At 36.4% G+C, this 17,809-nt stretch overlaps 1 protein-coding gene across 5 annotated transcripts in view; it reads right to left on the bottom strand.

The window, feature by feature from the left end:
- The window catches only part of ZMYM4 (zinc finger MYM-type containing 4), a 175,316-nt gene that overhangs the window by 65,544 nt on the left and 91,963 nt on the right, over nucleotides 1–17,809 (bottom strand). Inside the window, exon 1 of one of the 5 annotated variants that reach the window (XM_079917192.1) lies at nucleotides 1,369–1,426. The exons of the other annotated variants lie outside the window; for them this stretch is intronic. The gene's annotated coding sequence lies outside the window, so the exon portion shown is untranslated. Of the gene's footprint in view, nucleotides 1–1,368; nucleotides 1,427–17,809 lie in introns of those variants that run through there. 5 annotated transcript variants of the gene reach the window in all.

Here is a 17,809-nt window from a genome sequence, read left to right as displayed (position 1 = left end):
ACTATATTCACTATACTGTTCTTCCAATTGTTCTAGTTGAAAATTTTCATAATAACAGAAGGTTAAGGAGAAAATATAAATAAAGGAGCAGGGTGGGGCTTCCCTGGTGGCGCAGTGGTTGAGAGTCCGCCTGCCGATGCAGGGGACACAGGTTCGTGCCCCGGTCCGGGAAGATCCCACATGCCGCGGAGCAGCTAGGCCTGTGAGCCATGGCCGCTGAGCCTGCGCGTCCGGAGCCTGCGCGTCCGGAGCCTGTGCTCCGCGACGGGAGAGGCCACAACAGTGAGAGGCCCGTGTACCGCAAAAAAAATAATAATAATAAAATAAAATAAAGGAGCAGGGTGTTAAAACACACACATACATATAGTGTGATAAATTTGCCAGACTGTAAGCAGCTAAAGGTCAGGGTTAGAACCTCCTCTTTACAACAGTTTATCCTTACTACCTGACCACACAGCATATGCTCAGTAACTGTTTCATGCATGAAATATGCACTTTGTGTGATCAACAGTTTAATCTAAGTTCTACAGTATATAAGAAGTCAACTAAAAAGTAACATTGCAAGCAACTTCCAAAATCTCTATGTTTTAATTCAGGATATGGTACTGGGAAAAAAGGTAACCACCTGAAAAAACTGGATTCCTAACTCATACCAAAATAACTTCCAGATGTATTTAAGGTTTAGACATAGAAAATAAAACACTAGTATTAAAAAAACCATGGAAGAATTATTTTTAGAGGAAAAACCTCTCTAAGAATGACAAAACCTAGAATAAAAGACTGATTTACTGAATAAAAGACCAAATGTGACTATAAAAAAATTCCTAAAGAAAACATAACCCAAACCAAAAGATTAAAGACAAAGTTGTTGAAAACAATTTTACTGCACTTTATATCACGAAAGGTCATTTCCCTAATGGATAAAGATTAAGACTCATAGTTCAATAAAGATACCAAAAACCAAATACATTTGTAAAAGCAAAGGATCTGAACAAACATTTCACAGGAAAGGAAACACTAAGGTTGAACTTTGCTCATAAGTGAAATGCAAATTAATAATGCAATTAGATAACAGGTTCATACAGCAGGCTGATAAAAGACAAAAGGTTTTGATAACAGCCTGGCAGCTATGCTATTGGCCAAAGCTGCCAGACTATGACCTGAGGCCAGAAAAGTATACAAAGAAGAGTGTGGCATAGACCGTATGTGAGCTGAAAAGCCTAAAATATTAATATTTACTATGTGGCCCTTAACAGAAAAAAAGTCTGCCAATCCCTGTAGTAGAATACTATTAGAGGAAGTATAAAATGGTACAGTCGTAAAAAAGAGCAACCAGGCAAATATTCATGATACTTTAAATACACATACCTCTTGATCCAGCAATTCAACTTCTAAGAATTTATCCTACAGATATTTCTCAAAAGATCTATGAAAAAGAACATGTATAAGCAGCAAAGACTGGAAACAGCCTATCTGTTCAACAGTGAGGCTCAATTAATTACAGTACATACCTATAATGGAATATCATATAGCTGTTAAAAAGAATGAGGCAACTTTATACGAGTTCTCAGGGTCAATTAGTAAAAATATCTGAGTGAGGAAGAATATACATATATATGTTATCCTACCACTGCTGTATGTTTTATAATTTATGTGTATGTACAATTGTTTATACATTAAAATACCTTCCACTAATTTTCTGTGACACCAGAATCAGGTGGCTATAAGACAGAAACACTAACTCTTCAAAGCATATCCTTCTGTATCTTGAGTTTTGAAGCACATGCATCTATTGTCTATTGAAAAAAAAATTTTTATCCTTATTTGAGTGCACTCAAGCTTTTTCAGAGATGGCAATTTCTAATAAAGCATCTAATGTGAATTTGCAATTTTGCTAGTTATCACACAATAAATCTGTAGGCTGCATAAAATCTTATGAGATTAAATTATGTTAGTTATATTTTAATATATATAATTAAATGGAACAGAATTGTACTCATTCTTGTGGCCCAAATAAAAGAAATAGCTTCTGTTTCTCGGAGTCTACATCTACAGAAAAAATGCAACACTAAAATTATATTTGGGGATCACGGTAGATAATGAAACACTTGAAAGCAAATTTCTCACAGAAGATTCCTAGCTAGTTTTTAGACACTGTGAACAGGCTTGGTATGTTTGAGGGAAAGCAAGGAATATAGGGCTGGAATTGAACAGGCATGAGGAAGAGTGCTTAAAAATGACAAAAGAGAAAAAGCCAGAGGATACATATATTAGGAATCTGCAAACCACAAAAAAGATCCCAAAGAGGAATTCCACGATTTACGTTTTACAAGGAACACCCCAGCTTCTGCAGGAGTACTTTAAGGCTGTTAAATGTTACAGGGAGTGAAGAAGGGAAGGAAGAACACCACATAGGAGGCTAATGCAATAATCCAAGGGAAAACTGGTGGCTAAGACCAGGATAGTAATGGTGGATGTGAGAAAGAGTAGTCAGATTTGGGTATAATTTGAAAGTAGAGGCATTTCTTGGTACATGAGAAGCTGAATATAAAAAGTCAAAAAGAGCACAACAGGGTGCCATTTCTTGAGATGTAAACACTAAGGGAGTAACAGACTGAGAGGGGTAGAATGAATAGTAGTTTGGTTTGGACCCATTAATTTTGAGAACCTTATTAAACCTTCAATGGAGATTTCAAGAAGGCAATTGGACGTATTAAAGAGTTAAAGAGGAGACTCTTGCCAAGAAATGACATAAATTTGGGAGTCATCAATGAAGTTCATGGGACTAGTTAAGATCACCTAGTGACTGTACTTATTACTGACGGAAGAGAGCTGAGAGTCTTGAGATACTTCAACTTTCAGAAATCTGTAGAAAGGAAGGAATCAGAGAAAGAGGCTAAAATGGAACAGCCAATGAGGTAGGAGGAAAATTAGGTGGGTGATGTTATAGAAGCAAAGTGAAGAAAATATTTCAATAAGAAAGAAGTGGCCAACCATAATGAATGTTGTTGAGATAACACATAAAATGAAGACTGAAGATTGATTATTAATACTGGGAAAGATGAAACGAACTTCTTCCTTGACAAGAGCTATATCAGTGAAAAAATGGGTACACAAAAGCTGGAGTGGGGTGATCCCATAAAGAGACTGAGAGGAGAGAACTGGGGAAACTTAAGTACAAACAACTCTTTAGAGGAGTTTTGCTCTAAATTAAAGAAAATGAGCAGAAACTGGACTAAAATCTGGAGTGAAAAGTTTTTCTGACTTTGTATTTTTGTTTTTTCTTTTTTTTGGTGAGATTGTTTTTCTAAAGATGGAGACTATTACAGCTGACAGTATACTCATGGAAATGATCCAATAAAGAAGGAATAACTATGGGAATAGAATCTAAAAAAGAGTGGATATATGTGTATGTATAACTGACTCACTTTGCTCTACAGCAGAAACTAACACAACACTGTAAATCAGCTATTCTCCAATAAAAAAATTAATTAAAAAAAAGAGGGAATAATTAGCAAGTTCAGAGGGAAAATCAGGGCACGTGATCAGTACATAATTTTCCTTTGTGAAAGAATGAAAGGAGCACATGGGTTAAATGCAGGTAAGTTGTTAGATTTTGTAAAAGTAGAATAAAAGTTATTTTAAGCAATTTAAGTACAATATTTGTGTCTGATAATGAAAGTAAATTTCATGATGTCAAATCAACTTTTACTCCTTGTCCTCGCTTTAGTGGCATACTGATATTTATATACTATACAGAAGAATCATTTCATTTTAAGGTACAACCACCAACAAGGAACCCACATAGATGAACATTATGAAAGGGCTGTTAGTTACTTTCATTGCCAATATATTACTCAATTACTTCCATACATTTTTGTTTTAATCAAAGGATAATTTTCAGAACTAAACTATTATCAATTATAATTTTAAGTTCAGAAGTTATGGTTCTTTAACAATTCTCTGACACTGTTTTCCTCTCTTATATAAAGAAACAAAGGATCAAAAGAAAAAAAAAACACAAACTCCAAAGAATGCAAAACAAATAATAAGCATAAAAATGAGGTAATCTTGGTTCATCTTAAATAAAAACTTAAATCTGCATTTTGTTTCTAAGAGATGATTTATTTTCAATAAAATACAATCTCCTAAATAATAAAAGCCTCTTTAAACTATAAGATCAGGAATGCAGTCACCAGTTAAAAGTCCAATAAAGTCAGGAATCTTAAAAATGAAATGTACATGCCTTAAACATTTATTTTTACTTGGAATATATAAAAACGCAGATGGGCCAATCATTGACCAATGAAGTCAGGAATCTTAAAAATGAAACGTACATGCCTTAAACATTTATTTTTTTTGGAATATATAAAAAAGCACCTTGGCCAATCAATGATGATCAATCAAGACTTTGGAAATGGGTATGCTAATTTGAGTTCTTTCTTGAACAAATCACAGCCATAATGCAATCTTCATGATTGCAATTTTGGGTTCTTTAAAATGGCATGAGGGACTTCCCTGGTGGTCCAGTGGTAAAGAATCCGCCTTACAATGCAGGGGACATAGGTTTGATCCCTGGTCAGGGAACAAAGATCCCACGTGCCCATGGGGCAACTAAGCCCTCACGCCACAACTGCTGCGCTCACGGGCCTCAACTAGAGATAGCCTGCATGCCACAAACTACAGAGCCCACACGGTCTGGAACCCACATGCCACAACTACAGAGCCCACACGCCCTGGATCCCACATGCCACAACTAGAGAAGAGAAAACCCTCATGCCACAACTAGAGAGAAGCCCTTGTGCTGCAACGTGCCACAACTAAGACCCCATGTAGCCAAAGATAAATTAAATAAATAAATAATAAATATGTTTTTTAAAATGGAATGAGAAAATAAAGACACTTGCCCCTCCACCTTTTTACTGACTTTACCTACTAAGTCTTTCTAAAGCATTAAAATTATTCACAGAAACAACAATCTACTTTTCAGAGGAAATTTTACTAGTGTCAAAATGGTACAATAAAAATTATTTAATTACAATGACAAGTACTACTCGAATAAACAGGTTTGGGAACAACTGACTCTTGGTAAGCATGCAATTCATCAAGAGCTGAATCAAGTTGTCTTTGTCTGAAACTACTAGATGCTCCTCAATAGCCACTCTAGCTTCTTCCCTTAATGACAGATCCTCATTCTCAATGAGGCACAATTTACAGTAACAAGAAGAATGGTAATTCCTAATTATGATCCTAAGCTGAAAAAGAATCTTAGCTACTAATAGGCCAATAACCAACAGAAAACTTTTCATGAAAATAGGACAATAAGTGAAACACAACAATCCAGTGTTCTTTCAAACTCCAAGCATCAACCCATTAGTGAGCCAGGGCCATGATTTGTTTTTTTTAAATAGGCTAGAATAGAAAACAAAGAACATAATTCAGAGTGACAACAAGTAATGCTACAAAACACCTGTACACACACACACACACACACACACATAAGTAGGTCTCAATGTAAAATATATTTCTAACAGTGTTTCAAAATTTAAAAAAAAAGTGGTAATGGATGTTAACTAAATGTATTATGATAATCATTTTGCAATATATATATATAGCAAATCATTGTGTTGTATACCTAAAACTAATACAATGTTATATGTCAATTTTATCTCAATTTTTAAAAATGTCTTAAACAAAACAAAAACAAGCACCCCTAAGATAATTTTGCTTCTGATGCACAATATTGCTTGAGGATCACTGAACTAAACAATGCTTCTCAACAATTACTGGATAACAGAATCTCTTGGTGAGCTTGGAAATGGATTCCTGAGCTCCACTTCTAAAGATTCTGGTTCAGTAGGTCAAGGGTGGCAGCCAAGGATCTGACTTCTAACACACTCTCAGGTGATGCTAACACTGCTGATGCCCTATCACACTTTGAGTGACAGGCTCTAGTTTTTTATGAACCAGCCATAAATAAACTGCAGGTAATAAATCACTGTACTCAGAGGCTGAACAGCGAACTTCAGATTCATCAAGTCCAATCTCTTATGAGATGGTTGAATTTCTTCCACAAAACCCCAAGTGGTCAACCATCCCTTTGAATGTTATACCAACAAAGATGACCCACTAAATGCTCTACCACACCAGGGATGAACCATTTATGACAGTTCACAAACAACCCATGTTAAGTACTAATGAAGATGAATTAGTTTCATCAGGGAGTCATGACTAAAGATTACAGCTCTCTTTTCTTGTTTTCATTTAAATACGTGTTGTTACTGTGGCATACTATTAAGGTATGCCACTGTTCATTCTATACATTCAATGAGGAGAGATGAGACTCATAAGTGAGATTCACAGAATTTACTTTCACTAATTTTTGCTTTTATTTGTTCCCACAGTGGGGAAAAAACAGTTTGAAACCAGTGGAATACTTAGAACTTGATTTTATAACTTACTAAAAGGTGATTAACAAATACGAACACTTGAAACACCTCTAACAGAAATCAGTTACGTTTTACTAATTTCAATAGTCCACTTGTACACTATTAAAGCTAAAATATAATTTAACACACATTATAAAGTAAAACACATTAACTATTTCTTCTTCACTATGAGGACAACGGAAATAAATACAACAGACTTCACTCATTGACATTTACAGTGCTCTGAAAGCAATGATCAAGAAGATCAGAGACATCTATAAATGGATATATTCGGCATGTACCTAAAAATTGTCCAGGGTCTATTAAAACTGAAGCATACCACTACAACAGAATGTTGTACATTTTAATGGAATAAAATGTTTATATGTTTTTATAACATTTCAGAAAACATATTTCTTCTATAAGTAGAAAACAATGAAATTCTAACAAAACAAAAGCAAAAGTAATTTATGCTAATAGTTGCAGAAGCACTACGCCACAGAGGTATGGAGAGATAGTTCCAACTGCGTCCCAAACCACAGTTCTACAACATTCCTGCAAATTCTAAAACTTCTCTAATATATTTACAGATAAACAAGGATCTGTTCCAGTCCTGAACCTAAATTTTTATCCCTTTTAACCGGGAAAAAATGCAACGTTCAAATAATCATTTTTTAAGGGCTTTAAAACTGTAGAAACATAGTAACTTGCACTTTTCCCCCTTCGATGGCATTAGTAAACTTCTAACAATTCCACACTGTTACTCTCATGAACTCATTAAACACAAGATACACCAATTCTACTGGCACATATTACCTGCGACAATGGTCAACAGAGATTTAAACAAAGAAAGAAAAAGTCCTACTTGAACAATTTTATAGTAGGGGTTGGTAAACTACAACCCTTGACCAAGGGATGGCCCCTGAGCTAAAAATAGTTACTACATTTTTGAGAGAGTAGAAGAAAGAAGACAAAAGAGAGGGGAGGGGAAGGGAGGAAGAGGAGGAAGAGAAGAATACACAGGACACCATGTTTTCTGACTACACCCAACAGAGCTTAAATGTTTACTATTTGGCCTTTTTCAGAAAAGATTTCCTGAGCCCTACCTACAGGAATATTGCTGAGTGTAGTTCACACAGTATAACTGCATCATGCCAGAAAATCATATGAAGCTAAATAGGCCTAGGAAAGTCCTTAGGGCAATTATCTCTAGAACTATTTGTGAGCTATATCCAAAATGATTTAGAACAGGGCTTCCCTGGTGGCTCAGTGGTTAAGAATCCACCTGCCAAGACAGGGGACATGGGTTCAAGCACTGGTCCGGGAAGATCCTACATGCCGTGGAGCAACTAAGCCCGAGCGCCACAACTACTAAGCCAGTGCTCTAGAGACCGCGAGCCACAACTACTGAACCCGAGTGCCACAACTACTGAAGCCCGCATGCCTAGAGCCCATGCTGCAAAAGGAGAAGCCGCTGCATGAGAAGCTCGTGCACCGCAACAAAGAGTAGCCCCTGCTTGCCACAACTACAGAAAAGCCCGCACACAGCAACGAAGACCCAACGCAGACAAAAATAAAACAAAAAATAAAATTAAAAAAATTTTTTTAATGATTTAGAACAAAGAAATTGTAAATTAGGCACTAGCTACAATCCACTGTCATAAAACTCTACTTCCAGCTGTGGCACAGTACTGATAGAAGAATAATCCTCCTGTTGTGAATAAAAAGCTTGACAAAATATATAAAACCAATGTATTCAAAGTACGGACAACAATCAACAAAAGACTATGATCTCTGAGAAAACGAACTAACGAGGTGACTGTCCTAGGCTTTCTGCCTGGGAACATATAGCAAGTTCCAGTATAGAGAGGAAAAACTCAAGTAGAGAACACTAGTCTCAATAAACTGGGGAGACAACAGACTGAGAAAGCTAAAGGAGCTGGTATTTGCAGGACAGATTACCAAAGAAAAGACAAAGACCCACTGAAAGAGGACTAGAAATTCTTTGCCAGAACAGTAAACCACACATGAGACAGTGGGGAAGGTTATGCTTGTGTGATGTAAAGGAACATATGGGAACTCTGTACATTCTGCTCAATTTTGCTCTGAACTTAAAAAATGTTCTAAAAATTTAAGTTTATTTTTACAAAAGAAAAAGAGACCTGGTCAAACAACTGGGAGCATCAATGGAGACCTCTGAAAAATGGCACATTAAAAGTAGGGCTAGGGGGACTTCCCTGGTGGTCCAGTGGTTAAGACTCCACACTCCCAATGCAGGGGGCCAGGGCTCGATCCCTGGTCAGGGAACTAGATCCTGCATGCCGCAATGAAAAGATCCTGCATGCTGCAAATAAACACCCCGCAGGCGTCAACGAAGATCCCGTGTGCTACAACTAAGACCCGGTGCAGCCAAAAATATAAATAAGTAAATATTTTAAAAAATGAAATAAAAGTAGGGCTAAACTAATTCTAAAGTAAGGCCAATCCTAGAGCTGCCCTAAAAAGTTTTAAAAACAAGTCTCAAATCCTAAAGATGCTACCAGAAAACTACTACAGCTAATAAATGAATTTGGTAAACTAGGAGGAAACAAAATTAATGCACAGAAATCTATGGCATTCCTATACACTAATGATGAAAAAGCTGAAAGAAAAATTAAGGAAACACTCCCATTTACCATTGCAACAAAAAGAATAAAATACCTAGGAATAAACCTACCTAAGGGGACAAAAGGCCTGTATACAGAAAACTGTAAGACACTGATGAAAGAAATCAAAGATGATACAAACACACGGAGAGATATACCATGTTCTTGGATTAGAAGAATCAACATTGTGAAAACGACGATACTACCCAAAGCAATCTACAGATTCAATGCAATCCCTATCAAACTACCAATGGCATTTTTCACAGAGCTAGAACAAAAAAATTCACAATTTGTATGGAAACACAAAAGACCCCCAAATAGCCAACGCAATCTTGAGAAAGAAGAACGGAGTTGGAGGAATCAGGCTCCTGGACTTCAGACTATACTACAAAGCTACAGTATGGTACTGGCAAAAAGACAGAAATATAGATCAATGGAACAGGATAGAAAGCCCAGAGATAAACCCACACACATGTGGTCACCTTATTTTTGATAAAGGAGGCAAGAATATAAAATGGAGAAAAGAGAGCCTCTTCAATAAGTGGTGCTGGGAAAACTGGACAGCTACATGTAAAAGAATGAAATTAGAACACTCCCTAACACCACACACAAAAGTAAACTCAACATGGATTAAAGACCTAAATGTAAGGACAGACACTATAAAATGCTTAGAGGAAAATATAGGCAGAACACTCTATGACATAAATCACAGCAAGATCCTTTCTGACCCACCTCCTAGAGAAATGGAAATAAAAACAAAAAGAAATAAATGGGACCTAATGAAACTTAAAAGCTTTTGCACAGCAAAGGAAACTATAAACAAGATGAAAAGACAACCCTAAGAATGGAAGAAAGTATTTGAAAATGAAGCAACTGACAAAAGACTAATCTCCAAAATTTACAAGCAGCACAATATCAAAAAAAAATCCAAAAATGGGCAGAAGAGCTCAAGAGACATTTCTCCAAAGAAGACATACAGATTGCCAACAAACACATGAAAGGATGCTCAACATCACTAATCATTAAAGAAATGCAAATCAAAACTACAATGAGGGATCACCTCACACTGGTCAGAATGGCCATCAACAAAAACTCTACAAACAATAAATGCTGAAGAGGGTGTGGAGAAAAGGGATACCTCTTGCACTGTTGGTGGGAGTGTAAATTGATATAGCCACTAAGGAAAACAGTATGGAGGTTCCTTAAAAAACTAAAAATAGAACTACCATACGACCCAGCAATCCCACTACTGGGCATATACCCTGAGAAAACCAGAATTCAAAAAGAGTCAAGTACCACAATGTTCATTGCAGCTCTATTTACAATAGCCAGGACATGGAAGCAACCTAAGTGTCCATCGACTGATGAATGGATAAAGAAGATGTGGCACATATATACAATGGAATAATACTCAGCCATAAGAAGAAAAGAAATTGAGTTATTTGTAGTGAGGTGGATGGACCTAGAGTCTCTCATACAGAGTGAAGTCAGAAAGAGAAAAATAAATACTGTATGCTAACACATATATATGGAATCTAAAAAAAAAAAATGGTTCTGATGAGCATAGGGACAGGACAGGAATAAAGATGCACACGTAGAGAATGGACTTGAGGACATGGGAGGGAGGGGAAGCTGGGACGAAGTGAGAGAGTAGCACTGACATATATAAACTACCAAATGTAAAATAGATAGCTAGTGGGAAGCAGCTGCATAGCAGAGGGAGGTCAGCTCACTGCTTTGTGACCACCTAGAAGGATGGGATAGGGAGGGTGGGATGGAGGCACAAGAGGCAGGGTATATGGGGATATATGTATACATATAGCTGATTCACTTTGTTATACAGCAGAAACTAACACAACATTGTAAAGCAATTACACTCCAATAAAGATGTTTAAAAAAAGTCTCAAAAAGATCAAGCTGATCCAAAGCAAACTAACTGCATGTCAGAATGAAAATCAACACTCCTAAAGGAAATAGAATATAAAATATAATCTGACACTCAACAATGTAACAGTGTAACCCAGCATCCAATCAAACATTATCACACATTTGAAAAAGCAAGACATGAGAGCCATAACCAGAAGACAATTCAGCCAACAGAATTGGGGCCGGAAATAATACAAATGATGGAATTAGAATTACCACAAAGGACTTGAAAAGTTATAAGAAAGTATAAAGATTTAATGGAAAACATGAACTTGACAAGAATAAAATTAGAAACCGTATTTTTTAAAAAGAAGCTTCTAAACTGAAAAATATAGCTGAAATGAAAAATCAACTGAATGAGTTAACTGCACATTAGACCATGTAGAAGAAAATAACAGTGAAACAGGAAGAGAGGGCAGTAAAAAATTATATAGAAAGAAGCATAGAGAGTTTAAGGTTGAAAAATAACAGTGTCAGACATGTGATACAATATTAAGCAGGCTAACATATTTAATTGGAGTTGGAGAGATGGGTATTTGAAGAAATAAATACTTTCTAAAGCAGTTGAACCTAAAAGTGCCAGGACAAAAATCTTGTCAACCTAGAATTCTGTAAGAGAAAATAATCTTCAAAAAGGAAGATGAAATAAAAATATTTTTAGATGAAAGCTGAAAGAATATGTTACCAACAGACCTGCATGACAAGAAATGTTAAAGTTCTTTAGCTAGAAGGAAGAAGACACCTGATGGAAACCTGAATCTCAACAAGAGAATGAACACTGGAAACTGACAGAATTAAAAGCAAAAACAGGTAACCCCACAGTAATATGAATGGTTCAACGTTTCTCTGCCAGTAATTGAACAGTCAGAAAATCAAGAGAAATAGAGAAGACCTGAAAAGATGCTGTCAATCAATTAAACCTAAATGACATTTATAAAATGTTAACCCCAAAATGGCAGAACACATTCTTTTCCAATACACATGGAACAATCACCAACACTGATGACATGATAAACGATGGAAATATTGCATGGTAAAATTATCAAATAATGGAACTCATACAGAATATCTACTTTGATCAAAATGTACTCAGTAACAAAAGCACATGTGGAAATCCCCCAAATATTTAGAAATACTTCTTTGAAAAAAAGCCATAAGTCAAAGAAGAAATCACAAGGAAAATTAGAAAATATGAACTGAATGGCAATGAAAACACAACTTACCAAAATTTGAGAACTGCAGTAAAAGAAGTTCTCAGAGGGAAACTTACGGATTTATACACTTCTATCAAGAAAAATTCTAAAATCTATGACCTAAACCTCTGGCTTCAGAAGCAAGAAAAAGATCAAATTAAGCACAAAGTAGACGGAAAAGTAAAGATAAAAGAAAAATCTGTGTAACAGAAAATAAACAGTGAAGAAAAACTAAGGAAACCAAGAGCAAGATACTTAAAAAGAACAAAAATGATAAACTCCTAGACAAACTGACCATAAACAGAGAGAAGTACAAAAAGCAAACAAGTACATGAAAAAAATGTTCAACATCACCAATCATTTGGGAAATATACATGAAAATTACAATGAGATAACACCTCACACCCAGTAGGCTGATTACCATCAAAAGGACAAAAATAACCACACTGGTGAGGATGTGGACAAATTGGAACCCTTGTGCACTAGTGGTGTGGATGCAAAATGGTACAGCTGTTATGAAAAACAGTATGGCAGTTCCTAAAAAAGTTGAAAATAGAATTACCATATGATCTGAAAAGAATTAAAAGCAGGGTCTGTAAGAGATATTTATATTGGTACACCATGTTCATTGCAGCATTATTCACAATAGCTTAAAGATGGAAATAATCCAAGTGTCTGTCCACTGATGAATAAACCGATAAAATGTGATATATCCATACAATGGAATATTACTCGGCCTTAAAAAAGGAAAGAAGGGCTTCCCTGGGGGCGCAGTGATTGAGAGTCCGCCTGCCGATGCAGGGGACACGGGTTCGTGCCCCAGTCTGGGAAGATCCCACATGCCACGGAGCGGCTGGGCCCGTGAGCCATGGCCGCTGAGCCTGTGCTCCGCAACGGGAGAGGCCACAGCAGTGAGAGGCCTGCATACAGCAAAAAAAAAAAAAAAAAAAAAAAAAAAAAAAAAAAAGGAAAGAAATTCTGACACATGCTTCAACATAGATATACCTCAAGGACATTATGCAAAATGAAATAAGCCAGTCCCATAAAGACAAACACTATGACTCCACTTATATGAGGTACCCAGAGTAGTCAAATTCATACAGACAGACAGTAAAAAAAGTGGTTGACACAGCTGCAAGGAGAAACAGGGAGCTGTCTAGTTCAGTTTTGGGGACTTCCCTGGTGATCCAGTGGCTAAGAATACACGCTCCCAATACAGGGGGCACGGGTTCAATCCCTGGTGAGGGAACTGGATCCCACACAATGCAACAAAGATCCCGCATGCCGTAACTAAGACCAGGCACAGAGAAACAAATAAATAAATATTTTTAAAAAAAGAATTTCAGTTGTGCAAGATGAAAAGTTATGGAGGTTGGCTGCACAACAACATGAGTGTAATTAACACTACTGAACTGGACACTTAAAAATGATAAAATGGTAAATTTTAGTTTCTGTGTATTTTACCCTTAAAATATTTTAATGAAAAAATACAAAGAGAGTTGAGGGGGGAGGAAAGGAGACAAAGAGAAGATGACATAAATTACCAATCTCAGGAATAAAAGAGCACTAAAGATTTCATTAGAGAGTAAAAATAAATTAAGAAAAAATTATAAACAACTTTGTATCTCCATATATACGTGTGTGTCTCTCTCTCTACATATATACATACATATATATATATATATATATATATTTGCCACACTGTGAAGCTTCCAGGATCTTAGTTCACCAACCAGGGATCGAACCTGGGCCCCCTGCACTGGAAGTACAGAGTCCTAACAACTGGACCCCAGGGAATTCCCTACAAACAACTTTATAGAAACAGATTTTAAAACTATGAACAACTTTATGACAGTATATTTAAAATTTATTAACAATTTTATAGAAATGAATTTACAACTTAGAGCTACAATAGCCAGTGCAGTAAGCCAACAGCCACCTGTGACGATTTAAATAAAATTAAAACTGCAGCTCTGCACTCATCACATTTCAAGTACTCAACTGCCACAGGTAGTCGGTGGCTACTGTACTTTAAGAGTGCACATAGAGAACATTTCAATTGACACAGAAAGTTCTACCAGACTGTGCTGTCTTATGAGAAAATGTCTTGAAAGGTGCAAATTACACAGAAGAAACAGAAAATATGAACAACATCAAGCCCAGATGACGTAAACGAAGTAAAATATTTAAGGAAGAATAATACCCATCTTGAATGAACTCTTTCAGCAAATATAAGGGAAAGGAACACTTCCTAACTAATTGTATGAAGGCACTATCACTCTGGAATCAAAGCCAGAGAAAGACGTGACAACGAAAGAAAACTATATACCAATATCCTTCATAAACATAGGTACATAAAAATCAGCATACTTAAAATATTAGCAAATTGAGATTTAAAAGATATGAAACAAATAACAGATCATGACAAAGTAGGACTTATCCCATGAATGCAAGGTGGGTTTAAGATTCAAAAATCAATTTACCACATTAACACAATAAAGAAAAACACGATCATTTCAGCAGATGAAGAGGAACCATTTGACAAAATATTCATTCACTGAAAAAAATCGTTCAGCAAATATAGAGAAGGTCCTCGGCCTGAGAAAAGGCATCTACAAAGATAATAATGATCAACTGGAAACTTAAAAAAAATTTTTTAATCATTATAATAGAATAAAAAATAGGAATATTACATTTCAAGTTAGTAAGGAAAGAATGGATTATTATTCACTAACTTGGAAAAGAAAAATTGGCTAGTCCTATGGGGGAAAACTGTCCCTCAATTCATCCACACACACACAAAACCCAGACAAAATATTGAAAACACAAAAAATAGGAAGGCCAAATTTCTTTTTTTTTTTAAATAAATGTATTTATTTTATTTATTTATTTTTGGCTGCATTTGGTCTTCATTGCTATGCGAGGGCTTTTCTCTGGTTGTTGAGAACGGGGGCTACCCTTCATTGCAGTGCACAGGTTTCTCATTGAGGTGGTTTCTCTTGTTGCAGAGCACGGGCTCCAGGCGTGCGGTCTTCAGCAGATGAGGCTCGCGGGCTCTAGAGTGCACGCTCAGTAGTTGTAGCGCACAGGCCTAGTCGCTCCACGGCATGTGGGATCTTCCTGGACCAGGGCTCAAACCCGTGGCCTCTGAATTGACAGGCAGATTCTTAACCACTGTGCCACAAGGCAAGCCCTAAATTTCCCTTTATTTTTATTTATTTATTTTAACATCTTTATTGGAGTATAACTGCTTGACAATGGTGTGTTACTTTCTGCTTTGGAAAAAAGTGAATCAGCTATACATATACATATATCCCCATATCTCCTGCCTCTTGCATCTCCCTCCCACCCACCCATGCCACCCCTCTAGGTGGTCATGGAGCACTGAGCTAATCTCCCTGTGCAATGCGGCTGCTTCCCACTAGCTATCTATTTTACATTTGGCAGTGTATATATGTCCATGCCACTCTCTCACTTCGTCCCAGCTTGTCCCTCCCCCTCCCCATGTCATTTTTTTTTTTACATTCCATATATATGTATTAGCATTCAGTATTTGTTTTTCTCTTTCCGACTTACTTCACTCTACATGACAGACTCTAGGTCCATCCACCTCACTACAAATAACTCAATTTCATTTCTTTTTATGGCTGAGTAATATTCCATTGCATATATATGCCACATCTTCTTTATCCAATCATCTGTCGATGGACACTTAGGTTGCTTCCATGTCCTGGCTATTGTAAATAGAGCTGCAATGAACATTGTGGTATTGACTCTTTTTGAATTCTGGTTTTCTCAGGGTATATGCCCAGTAGTGGGATTCCTGGGTCGTATGGTAGTTCTATTTTTAGTTTTTTAAGGAACCTCCATACTGTTTTCCTTAGTGGCTGTATCAATTTACACTCCCACCAACAGTGCAAGAGGTATCCCTTTTCTCCACACCCTCTTCAGCATTTATTGTTTGTAGAGTTTTTGTTGATGGCCAGTCTGACCAGTGTGAGGTGATCCCTCATTGTAGTTTTGATTTGCATTTCTATAATGATTAGTGATGTTGAGCATCCTTTCATGTGTTTGTTGGCAATCTGTAGATCTTCTTTGGAGAAATGTCTCTTAAGGTCTTCTGCCCATTTTTGGATTAGGTTGGTTTTTTGTTATTGAGGTTCATAAGCTGCTTGTAAATTTTGGAGATTAATCCTTAGTCAGTTGCTTCATTTGCAAATATTTTCTCCCATTCTGAGGGTTGTCTTTTCATCTTGTTTATTGTTTCCTTTGCTGTGGAAAAGCTTTTAAGTTTCATTAGGTCCCATTTGTTTATTTCGGTTTTTATTTCCATTTCTCTAGGAGGTGGGTCAAAAAGGATCTTGCTGTGATTTATGTTATAGAGTGTTCTGCCTATGTTTTCCTCTAAGCGTTTTATAGTGTCTGGCCTTACATTCAGGTCTTTAATCGATGTTAAGTTTATTTTTGTGTATGGTGTTAGGGAGTGTTGTAATTTCATTCTTTTACATGTAGCTGTCCAGTTTTCCCAGCAACACTTATTGAAGAGGCTGTCTTTTCTCCATTGTATATTCTTGGCCTCCTTTATCAAAAATAAGGTGACCACATGTGCGTGGGTTTATCTCTGGGCTTTCTATCCTGTTCCATTGATTTATATTTCTGTTTTTGTGCCAGTACCAAACTGTCTTCATTACTGTAGCTTTGTAGTATAGCCTGAAGTCAGGGAGCCTGATTCCTCCACCTCTGTATTTCTTTCTCAAGATTGCTTTGGCTATTCGGAGTCCTTTGTGGAAATGGAAGGATCATATGGAAATAAAAATTATGAAATTTTTGTTCTAGTTCTGTGAAAAATACCATTGGTAGTTTGACAGGGATTATTACACTGAATCTGTAGTTTGTTCTGGGTAGTATCGTCATTTTCACAATGCTGATTCTTCCAATACAAGAACATGATATGTTTCTCCTTCTGTTTGTGTCATCTTTGATTTCTTTCATCAGTGTCTTATAGTATTCTGCATACAGGTCTTTTGTCTCCTTGGGTAGGTTTATTCCTAGGTATTTTATTCTTTTTGTTGCAATGGTAAATGGGAGTGTTATCTTAATTTTTCTTTAGCTTTTTCACCATTAGTGTATAGGAATGCCATAGATTTCTGTGCATTAATTTTGTTTCCTGCTAGTTTACCAAATTCATTTATTAGCTGTAGTAGTTTTCTGGTAGCATCTTTAGGATTCCCTATGTATAGCATCACGTCACCTGCAAACAGTGACAGCTTTACTTCTTCTTTTCCGATTTGGATTCCTTTTATTTCTTTTTCTTCTCTGATTGCTGTGACTAAAACTTCCAAAACTATATCGAATAACAGTGGTGACAGTGAGCAACGTTGTCTTTTTCCTGATCTTAGCGGAAATGGTTTCCGTTTTTCACCATTGAGAACGATGTTGGCTGTGGGTTTGTCATATATGGCCTTTATTATGTTGAGGTAAGTTCCCTCTTTGCCTACTTTCTGGAGAGTTTTTATAATAGGTGTTGAATTTTTTCAAAAGATTTTTCTTCATCTATTGATATTATCATATGGTTTTTCTCCTTCAGTTTGTTAATATGCTGTATCATATTGATTGA

This window comes from Stenella coeruleoalba (genome assembly GCF_951394435.1).
Source record: "Stenella coeruleoalba genome assembly, chromosome: 1".
Taxonomy (NCBI): Eukaryota; Metazoa; Chordata; class Mammalia; order Artiodactyla; family Delphinidae; genus Stenella; species Stenella coeruleoalba.
The sequence above is the reverse complement of the archived record's forward strand: the minus strand, read 5'-3'. Positions and strand labels throughout refer to the sequence as shown.